Here is a 10,801-nt window from a genome sequence, read left to right on the forward strand (position 1 = left end):
GCCAATAGGTGTTTGTTTATGTTTGTTTGTTACCTGATTATCAGAACACCTGCTTACTTGGAAGACGTCCGGAGCATTGAGTCATTTTGGGCAGGCATCTGAATATTTATCAACTTGTTTGTTGTTGTTGCTGCTGTTATCCAGTTGTGCTGCACCCACATTAAAACTATGGATCTGATAAGTAATAAATATTGTGCACTTGCGCCTTGAAAGAAAAGTGCAAACACTGAAATGCCATTATTCTGAGAAAGATAAGAACTTAGAAAGAAATGAACTTCTGATATATATCAGATTAGATTTTTAAGCTTCTGTCATTATTATTATTTAAAGTATTTCCAAGCAGCTTATAATGCCATATGGCTTAAATAAAATAATCTCTAGAAGACTAAATTACATTGGCCCTTCCTACCTTTAGAGCTTGTCACATTGCTGTACATGTATTGTGTTATGATAGTTGAGGATTGGTTCATTCGTTTGGTCCATGGTGGAACTCCAGGACTCTCCAGAAGAGATGGGGGGGCTGATGCTGTGCGTGACATCATAACATCATGCTCAGACATTGGACCCGACGCCCAGATGTCAGACACGAGGCCTGGATGTGACGCTGTCATGTGTGATGTCCAGATGTCAAATGGAGTTCAGCTTCCATGGCCGGCAGCTCCACCACTTCCTCCTGCTACCACCATGGGCTAGGGGCTGTTTCCCCTCCATGGCAGGAGGAGGAGCCACTGCATTCCTGGCTTGCATGACCACTGTGAGCCACTGTGGCCAGACTTCCAGAAGCTGCTGACTGGAGAGCCAGTGTGGTGTAGTGGTTAAGAGCGGTAGACTCGTAATCTGGTGAACTGGGTTCACGCCTCCGCTCCTCCACATGCAGCTGCTGAGTGATCTTGGGCTAGTCACACTTCTCTGAAGTCTCTCAGCCCCACTCACCTCACAGAGTGTTTGTTGTGGGGGAGGAAGGGAAAGGAGAATGTTAGCCGCTTTGAGACTCCTTCGGGTAGTGATAAAGCGGGATATCAAATCCAAACTCTTCTTCTACTTCCTGAAGCACAGCTCCAGCACACTGGCTTCCAGATGGTGACAGCAGCCTAGCAGGCCTGCCAGCAGCCTGCCAGTCTTTGTGGCACCGTTGACATTCTAGTAGGCCTTGTGCTGGCACCAGCAGCCCCAAAATACCTCATGGCAGTGGCAGAAGTAGCTGCTCATCTACTGGGGGGGGGGTGGCTCTGCCCCATCAAATATATTGGGGGGGGGCTACAGTCACCTAGTAGTTGGCATCCTGGTGTGGGATAACCGCATCACTGATTCACCCTGTAATGGGAAAACTGTAGAAGCAGCTGCACCTTTCCATTAATATGGTATGAATCAGACCTGAAGTCTGCTGCAAGCGTCCATGTGATTATTATACCAATGCCTGAAACAAGGGCATGCAGAGATTCTTTCTTTATGGTTGTTATTGAGCCAGTTATGGAGCCAATGGCTGGCTTTGGGGCTCAAATTTCAGCAGTGCCCTGTGTGACGCCAAAATTTGTCCCCCCACCTTCTGCTCCATTTTAAATCATAGTTGTGGCATCTCCTGCACCATCCCTGAGGCTCCATGCCCCACGTGAGTGAACTGGTCATGCTCCCTTAATGTCAGGATGCTGTCAGCAGCTCCTGGCTGACCAGTCCCTGACAATTAGTTTTCTTTAACAGTGGAAGCAGGTTTTCAGATTATACAAAGCTCTTCTTCAGGTTTTGATTATGAGAGCAAAAAATAAACATCCAATAGTCTAGACAGAAACAACTGGGTAGTCAGGCTGATGGTTACTTGGCTGCAGAGGTTTATTGGCCATTGCTGTTGGCATGGAGATAGTCTAGGTTGAATGCAAATATGCCATTCTGATGTCATGTGTGATGTCGTAAAGAGGATCTGCTTTAAGTCTTGGTAAAACCAGAAACAGTTAACAGTCAGACTGCATCTAAGCCCTGTCAAGATGGATCTTCATAATAGGTGATGAATAGTTTTATTTGGGGGATATATTAACTTTTAGTATTGGGGGAAAGTTTTAGATTGGTTTGCCAGTTTGTAACCCACCAAGCTGAGGCCAATAGATATACATTAGCAAATAATCAACTTTATGTGAGACTTTGGGATGGATTCATACAAACACATTTCCATTCTCAAGAAAGGTTGGAAGGTATGTAATTTGAATGGCTATTGCTGTCAGGGTGCTGTTAGTGGCTCCTGACTGGTTGCCCAGAACAGTATAAAGACAAGGAAAAGTTTCATACAGTCCTTTTTTATTTCAAACTTTATAGAGAGAGGCTATAGAACCCAACCTCTTGGATAATGCTGTTGTCCTGAGTGAATCTCCACCCCCGTCTCTCCCACTTCCTCATTTGTCAACCTCATCACTTCCTCTATGTGTGCCACTAAGTGCCCTCTGTCTTCGAGCTCTTTGCTCTCCTACTTTTAAGGGTTGCTGGGTTCTGGGAGATGGTGGGTCTGGAATGCTCTCCCATGATTTCCCAACTTTCCCCCTCATCTGCCTCTGAGCTGCTACCTCCCTCAAACCCCTGTTGTAAATCTATACTGTCTTCCTCTTCCTTCTCCCTGGAAGGGTCAGGATGGGGAGGTGGTCTCTACTGTTTCTCTTCTGACAAGTCCCTGACATCTAAGTCCACCTCTGATGGGACACTCTTCCCTCTGAGACTCATCTCAGGCAATCATTAAACCTTTCTGGAAGTGTTGCAAGATTGTGTCTGGCCTGACTTGGGGTATCTGTATACCTGTATAGTTTCAGTTTTTAAGGGTTTATTTGTAAGGCCAAACTAAATGTGAGGATGACCACACAATGAGCGGTTGTGTAATTGTAACAAACAGAAGCTGGGCTGGGGTAGCAGGAAGAAGCCATTCACCCTTTGAACCCGCCATGTTCCCAATCAAATCTTCTTTGTGCTTGGGGAGAAACACAGTTTCAAGAAACAGTTGCAGGGACCCCCTGCTGCGCCCCAAAAATGGATAGCATTTCCTCAGCTGCTTTTAACCTTTTGAAGACACATGACTGCTAGTTTTGCCCATAGTTTCCAGTTCTTGGTCAGCATCATGCTGAATGGCTCATCATTAAGAAAATAAATCAAAGCTGATCTTTGGTGATAGATTTCTCTCTCTCTACCTAAAATTCTTTCTGAGCTGCCTTCTGAAGTTATTCATTTTGATGAGGTACTGTGCAGGAAATGATACAATATAGAGAATGTTATTAATCAAAGCTATTCACTGAGGCCTTAACTGTGACCATTGTTGAGAAATGGAAAAGTGCAGTCTAAATCTGATTGGTTATTCCTGTCATCCTAGACTCTGCATATGGAACAGGTTCCTTCATTTCGCAGTGACAGATAAAATACATATGGGGAAAATTTATTCATTTTATGTGTGTGTGTCTGTGTTTTTTTTAAATAAGAAGCATCAAGTCATTTGTACATTATTTCGCATAGAGACTGTGGTTGTGACAGACCAAGTTTATGATTTGAGAGGATTTTCAGTATTTTGATAGGAAAACAGCAAGCATGAGGACTATGAAAAATAGGAGGGGATTAATAAATTAGCAAGCATTTCCAAGCTACTCAATACACCCAATACTTGTTTGTATTTAGAAATATTTTAATTCAGAAGCCCATCTTCTCTGACAGCTGGGTCAGACTAAGAGAAGAGCTCTAACATAATATTTTCCAGAGAGGATGCTTGAAAATAAGCTTTTCTAATCTCCCTCTGTGCTCCCCAACCCTGCTAAATCTCTACTGTCTAGCGGGTCTCCATTATTCTCCTGCCCATTTCTAGGCTCTTTGGTCATGAGTGGTTGCATTTGTCACGATTCCATCGTGGGTTTTTTAAGGTCTTTAAAGTGCTCCTAATCCACCCAAGGTTCTGTAATAATGGAGCATGAAATTGTTCATAAATTTACAAATTGATCGATATGGGAGGGAATGTAAAGTGAAATCTTCTAAGCTTGCTTTCAAAACACCAGGAAAATGGCTCATTACAGCAAGGACGAAAGGGATGATGGTGGATACAGAAAGCATCTGTAGATGAAATATGCCTCAGATTGCTTATAGTGTGCCACACTACAGTCATATAGTGTTCCACCTACACAGCATCACAGATTTTCCCCTAAGCGCATCCAAATAACTTTATTGTACTAGCCATTGGCTGTGACAAATCTGAATCAAAAATAAATACAAGCAAAAGGGGTGCCACACCACAAATAACAGTCTTTATTTACATCTCTATGTCTCCTTTACAGTTCATTGTTGTATTGTCCAGGGTCTTCTTTCTGATCTTTTTGGCCGCCATAGCAAAAAGGGTGACTTTGTGAGTCACTGAAGTGTTTACATTTCTAAGAAGCCATAGGACCTTCTATGCCAGGGATAGACATCTTTCCTGTATGGATGGTAAGGTGAGAAATTGCCTCCTGGGTCCAATGTATAGTGGGCAAAATAGTAAATAGTGCAAGATGTCTTCCAACTGTGGTTGCCCACATATACAGAATCTGTCTTTGTATGGTACCCTGTACCTTTGTACAGCATCATCCGTCCAGGACGAAGGATGGCATGGTTTGAAAACGTAGCTCAGTAAAAGTGAATCTTAGTGAGGCTGGCCAGAGATTCAACAGGTAGCTAGCTCTAAAATGGACCATTTTTAGAAGGGGGAACCAAGGAGAGAATTAGTGTTTCAAGGAGCATTATACTGCTTTCAGTGTATAGTGCAGATGCATAGTGTTAGTCTGAATCCATCTCCTTTTTTCCAGTGGAGTCCATTCACACACTTAGCTGGAAGTTGTAAACTACAGAATAACAGAGTGTTGAAAACTCAAGCGATGCACAACATTCATATCTGAAATAGCTTTTAGACTCAATCCACGATCCACGAATTGTTCTCCTGTTCCACTAAAGGCAGTTCTTATTAGCCTGAACAGATAAACAGGAAGGTTTGAGGCATTACAGAGATGAGGGAGGAAATAATTTCCCTACATGAAATAAGAAATGTCAATTCCAGTAAGTTGGAGTTAAAACAGAAAGCTGCTAGGTTAGTATTAGTACCAATAAGCAATCTGTCATTATGTAAAGGCTGCCATCTATCATTCAGTGTGCCCATATTTTTAGGATTACTGTGCCAATTTTCAAATTACATTGTTTTCTTCCCCTTGCATACACACACACACACACACACACACAGAGAGAGAGAGAGAGAGAGAGAGAGAGAGAGAGAGAGAGAGATTTTGTGATAGTGCTCCCCCTTCACCAGTCAGATATGAGACCTCTGTATAGAAAATGCCCCTATCATTAAATGAATGGAATACACACCGTTGAGCAAGCAGGAGGCTTCCCTTTGATACCCAAGGACTCCATATGAAATAATCAAGGGACTCATTCTATTCTCTTTGAGCTTTGACGTATTCTCAGATCTGCTGTGAACTGAGCCACTCTACCTTCTGTTCCCCAACCCATCCTTTCTACGTGATTCCAATTCAGAGTGCATCTTCTTTGAAGAAAGGATTTCCTTTCCCTGTGTATTTACGGACTGTCTCACAAAAGTGTACCATCTTCATCTACCCTGTAGACATCAGGGAATATCAGAGTGCAAATTGTTAAATATATATCCAGAGGCAATATGGCTCCCATAGTCAAAATCTTTTCATAACACTCACAAATGAAACATCTACATTTCCCCTCAAGATAGAGTTACGGGCTCATCCAGACTGCACTTTTCAGGCACAGGTCCATACTTTAAAGCTCAGAGTCCAATAGTTTTTGTTTGTTTTTGTCCTGCTGCTTTCCCCAGGAAAACCTGTGTTTTTAGAGCAAGCACCAATCTGCAGAAAGGGTACAGTAAAGTTGATAGCACAATAGCTTTGTAAAAAGCATTTTGGTTTCCCTGTGAATGTCCTGGTCCTCAAACACTCTGCGCTTCAGCTGGGAGAAAGCTGCACTCGCAGAGCTCAAGCGATGCTGGATTTCGGCATCGATGTTGGTCCTTGTGGAAAGATGTCAGCCCAGTAGGAGAGGTGATCACACTTCTCCAAATTTTATAATACCTATTCTGCTTCAAAAATAATATCAAAACACATAGAAGTGTGTGTTTAGGATGAATTTTTTTTAATGCATCGAGATAAAATGTATATTTAAACATGTAATTTTGATCAACATCTGAGTAAGTATCTAAATACCAATAAAAAATAAAATATGCCAAACTAAAATAATCTTACCCCTCCATCCCTACCTCCAGCACATTTTATGAAGTCACTTTTGATTATGGCCTGACACCTCATTTTGGGAGGCGTTTAGTGAGGGGCAGATGCATTGTTTTCACATACCCAAAGCAAAACCTTGTGTACGCCTTGTATGCTCTCGGTAGTGGGGCGATTGACTCCATTTGTCCAAGAAATTGCTACTTCAAGCTATACATGTTGTAGATGTGCTATAAATTTACCAACCAAGAGTGACTTTAAAAAAAAAATACTGCCAATTTAAACACACAAGTGTGGGATGCTGCCTTACTTCAAATTAGGAGCTGGCTGGCAGCAGCTCTAAGGGTTTTCAGCAAGGGTCTCTCCTGGACCTACCTGGAGAGATCAGAGATTGAACCTAGACCTTATTCCTGCCAATTCAGATGTTCTGCCACTGAGAAACGGCCCTTCTGTATGCAATTAGGCCAATGAACAAACGTTCCTGGAGCTAATTGATGGGGCAGCTGTTTTGTCTTCTATTAGACAATCTGCAGAAAAAGGTACAAAGAGATGGCAACAACTACAGGTTGCCATAGAGACAGAAACTATGTAGACAAAGAAAAGGAAAGGAAAAGACTTGGATCTGGAGAGACTGAACACAATATTGAGCCAGTGTCTACTGAAGAAGACTGTAAAAGCGAAGGTGTTTGTAAAGAGTGCTCTAAGCAAAGAAAATCTGTTTGGTAACTTTACTGGCTCCTGTCACCCCACTACTAGGATTCTAAAACTATTGTAAGAACAACAGGTTAGCCATCATTATTGCCACCAAAATTCTCAAATCGCTATAAGAAAAGCAAATTAATGATTATTTATCACTTAAATAACTTAACATGAGGCTGTTCTTCATCACAACAAGCTCTGTTATGCTAATTGCATGGTTAGCATCAATGGCCACTTTACCAAACTCTCCCTTGACTCAGTAGACATTCTCAGGCTTCATGCCTGTACCCACTGGCTTGAGAGTCAGTCCCATAGAACACAATGAGGCTTGCTTTTAAGCAGTCATGTGTACAATTGTGTCACCAGTACGCAAATTTGTGCAAATTAAGCTGAATCCCTAGCCGGAATTAAGATTGCCGGAAGAAATATCAACAACCTCAGATATGCAGATGACACAACCTTGATGGCAGAAAGTGAGGAAGAGTTAGGGAACCTTTTATTGAGGGTGAAAGAGGAGAGTGCAAAACATGGTCTGAAACTCAACTTTAAAAAAACGAAGCTCATGGCCACTGGTCCCATCACCTCCTGGCAAATAGAAGGGGAAGAAATGGAGGCAGTGAGAGATTTTACTTTCTTGGGCTCCATGATCACTGCAGATGGTGACAGCAGCCACGAAATTAAAAGACACCTGCTTCTTGGGAGAAAAGCAATGACAAACCTAGGTAGCATCTTAAAAAGTAGAGACATCACCTTGCCAACAAAGGTCCGTATAGTAAAAGCTATGGTTTTCCCAGTAGTGATGTATGGAAGTGAAAGCTCGACCATAAAGAAGGCTGATCACTGAAGAATTGATGCTTTTGAATTATGGTGCTGGAGGAGACTCTTGAGAATCCCATGGACTGCAAGAAGATCAAACCTATCCATTCCGAAGGAAATCAGCCCTGAGTGCTCACTGGAAGCTGGATCCTGAAGCTGAGGCTCCAATACTTTGGCCACCCCATGAGAAGAGAAGACTCCCTGGACCTTGAGTTTGTTTGGAGGTTCTAGCAGGGGAGCGCAGCTATCGTATATCCTTGACCGAAGAACGGTACACTCCTTCTATCTGGGATGGTCGTCCTCTTCCACTGAGTGTGCAGCTTCGGGAGGGACGCACATGGAGCGGTGAGGGAGGAAGGGCACACCCGCCTAGCCAGCCAGATCAACCGAATCAACCCTGGCGATCAATGGGGTGACAGATGTCGCAGCCAGATCGCCCTCACATCCAAGGTTCTAGAGAAAAATTTAACTATGAATGAGAGAGAGAAGTTTCAGGAGGAGACAGGACTAACATTGGTTAAAAAAGTGAAATACTTAGGGGTTAACATGACTGCTAAAAATGTGAACTTATTCAAGGATAATTATGAAAAATGTTGGACTGAAGTGAAAAAGGATTTAGAAGTATGGACAAATTTGAAGTTATCATTGTTAGGCCGAATTGCTGTGATAAAAATGAATGTGCTGCCAAGGATGTTATTTTTGTTCCAAACATTGCAAATTTTGGATAAGATGGATTGTTTCAAGAAGTGGCAGAAGGATATTTCTAGATTTGTTTGGCAGGGCAAGAAGCCTCGAATAAAATTTAAGATATTAACGGATGCTAAAGAAAGAGGTGGATTTGCCCTGCCAGACCTTAAACTTTAATAAGGATTTGTTAGGAAAAAAACCCCAAGATGGTTGTCACCAATGGAAGCGAAGGCACAGAAAAAACTCAATATGGAGGCCAAATGGCCGAAATATTGGGAAATTCTGGAACAAGATGGAGAGAGAATAAAATTGCAGAGCTTTGAAAAATTGAAAAACAAAGTGCGAGATTGGCTCCATTACTATCAAATAATGGAGGCATACAAATTGGACAAAAAAGTTGGTTTCCAGAGAATGGCAGATGAAGTTGATGGACTACATGGAATTGGCGGAAATGACTGGCAGAATCCGAGACCAGGGAGAAGAGTCGGTGGAAGAAGACTGGAAAAAGTTTAAAGACTATTTACAGAAATACTGTAAAATTAATGAATGTTAGAAAGATGTTGGAATGAAGTTATATGGCTTTAGTAGACATGTTATAAGGAATTAAGTATAAATAGATTATTAGAGCATTAAAGGGAAAAATAAGGTTAGAATGTGTTAAGACAATTATAGGATAGAAAATAGAGGAAGATGGAAAGGAATTGCTGAAACAATTAATAGAAGTGGAATACAAAAAGGGAGGTGTGAGGAGGTTGTGGAAATTAGTGAAAGAAAGATAAGATATTGAAATTGGACTGTGTTTTAAATGGTTTTTGTTTTGTTTTGTTAGTTGTATATTAGTGTTTAGCAGTTTTTGTGTGTGTGTTTTTTGTATTGTATTGTATTATTATATTTTTTTTTCTTTTTTGGTTTTTTGTAATGTTGTGTTCAATTTGTTGGAAAACTAATAAATATTATTATTTTTAAAAAAGGAGAAGACTCCCTGGAAAAGACCTTGATGTTGGGAAAGATAGAGGGCACAAGAAGAAGGGGACAACAGAGGATGAGATAGTTGGATAGTGTTCTCGAAGCTATTAGCATGAGTTTGACCAAACTGCGGGAGGCAGCGGAAGACAGGAGTGCCTGGCGTGCTTTGGTCCATAGGGTCACGAAGAGTCGGACACAACTAAACGACTAAACAACAACAACAACAAAGCTGAAGAACCGAAGAAGTGCTCCTGAGTTTACCACTGGCATACTTTAAGATCCCTTTAAGAGTGTTTTCCCTTATGTCTAAACTTATCTAAATAGATTTAAGCATAATCTCTTTTGAAGCAAAAAAATAAAATAAAAAATCAATACAATTTTCTGTTGCATGGGGTGTTTTCCCTACTGATCTTCATTTCCCCATAGTTGTTCCCACGCAGACATAGGCTTTCTGAGTGGGGTATTTCAATTAAGACAGTGCTGTCAAACAGTGATACATTATGTCAGATTCCTTCCTTCATGTAGCCCAGCGGCTGTAATCCTTTCCAATAATTAGCAGGAATGGCTAAAATGTGCTTGCAATTTTTATGTCAATGTCCCCTCTGTCTTCCTTTCCTACAGTTTACTCAGACTCATTCCCAGCCTTTGGCTCCCTTTGGTTCAAAAATCATCTTTGCATTCGATTTTAAACCAACCCGTGTGTGTGTGTGTGTGTGTGTGTGTGTGCGCAAAGCAGTCTAATTCGCTCATCGTTACCAAGTTGTCTAAGCCATGCTGTTCCGTTAATTAAAATTGCTACATTCTTCTTTTCTGTGTTTATCTTTTGCCTCTTCAGCTCTTTGCTTCTCATTGTAATGCTCCTTGCTTGAGGATGACTACATTGTTCTCTGATACAGTGTAATGAGTTTTCTGGTGGTGGAAGGCTTACTGTGTTTTGGCAGTCCTGAAAGTAACAGGCATACAGTGCACCAGCTAATTTAGAGAAGAGAGATGCCTATAGGCCACATCTGAATTTGCAAATGCAAGCACACACACACAGAAAGCTCTCCTCTGCTGGATGTATTTTCACCCATCACAAGTCAATATATGAAAGAAGGTACGTGAAGCCCTATTAACACACACACACACACACACACACACACACACACACACACACACACACACTATTTACTTTTAAAGTATTCATGGAATCTTGGCAAGCATGAGCCCAGAATGGAGTTTGTAGGAAGTGGGTCAATAGGAAATGGAGCAAATGATTAGAGCAAGGATCTGAAAGGCAGCACGTGTCCTGGCATCATAGAATCGTAGAGTTGGGACACCAAGGGTCATCTAATCCAACCCCCTGCAATGCAGGAATCTCAGCATATGGTTCCCCTTCCGATCTAAAACCATACTAGACCCTA

General features: G+C 41.7%; 1 long non-coding RNA gene across 1 annotated transcript; it reads left to right on the plus strand.

The window, feature by feature from the left end:
• The first annotated feature begins 1,936 nt into the window (after positions 1 to 1,936).
• On the plus strand, positions 1,937 to 10,536 carry LOC308593992. The gene is made up of 3 exons (XR_014011196.1): positions 1,937 to 1,996; positions 4,287 to 4,439; positions 10,234 to 10,536. It is a non-coding gene; the product is annotated as an uncharacterized lncRNA (long non-coding RNA).
• The last annotated feature ends 265 nt before the right edge of the window (positions 10,537 to 10,801 follow it).

This window comes from Podarcis bocagei (assembly GCF_964188305.1).
Source record: "Podarcis bocagei genome assembly, chromosome: 8".
NCBI classification, from domain to species: domain Eukaryota; kingdom Metazoa; phylum Chordata; class Lepidosauria; order Squamata; family Lacertidae; genus Podarcis; species Podarcis bocagei.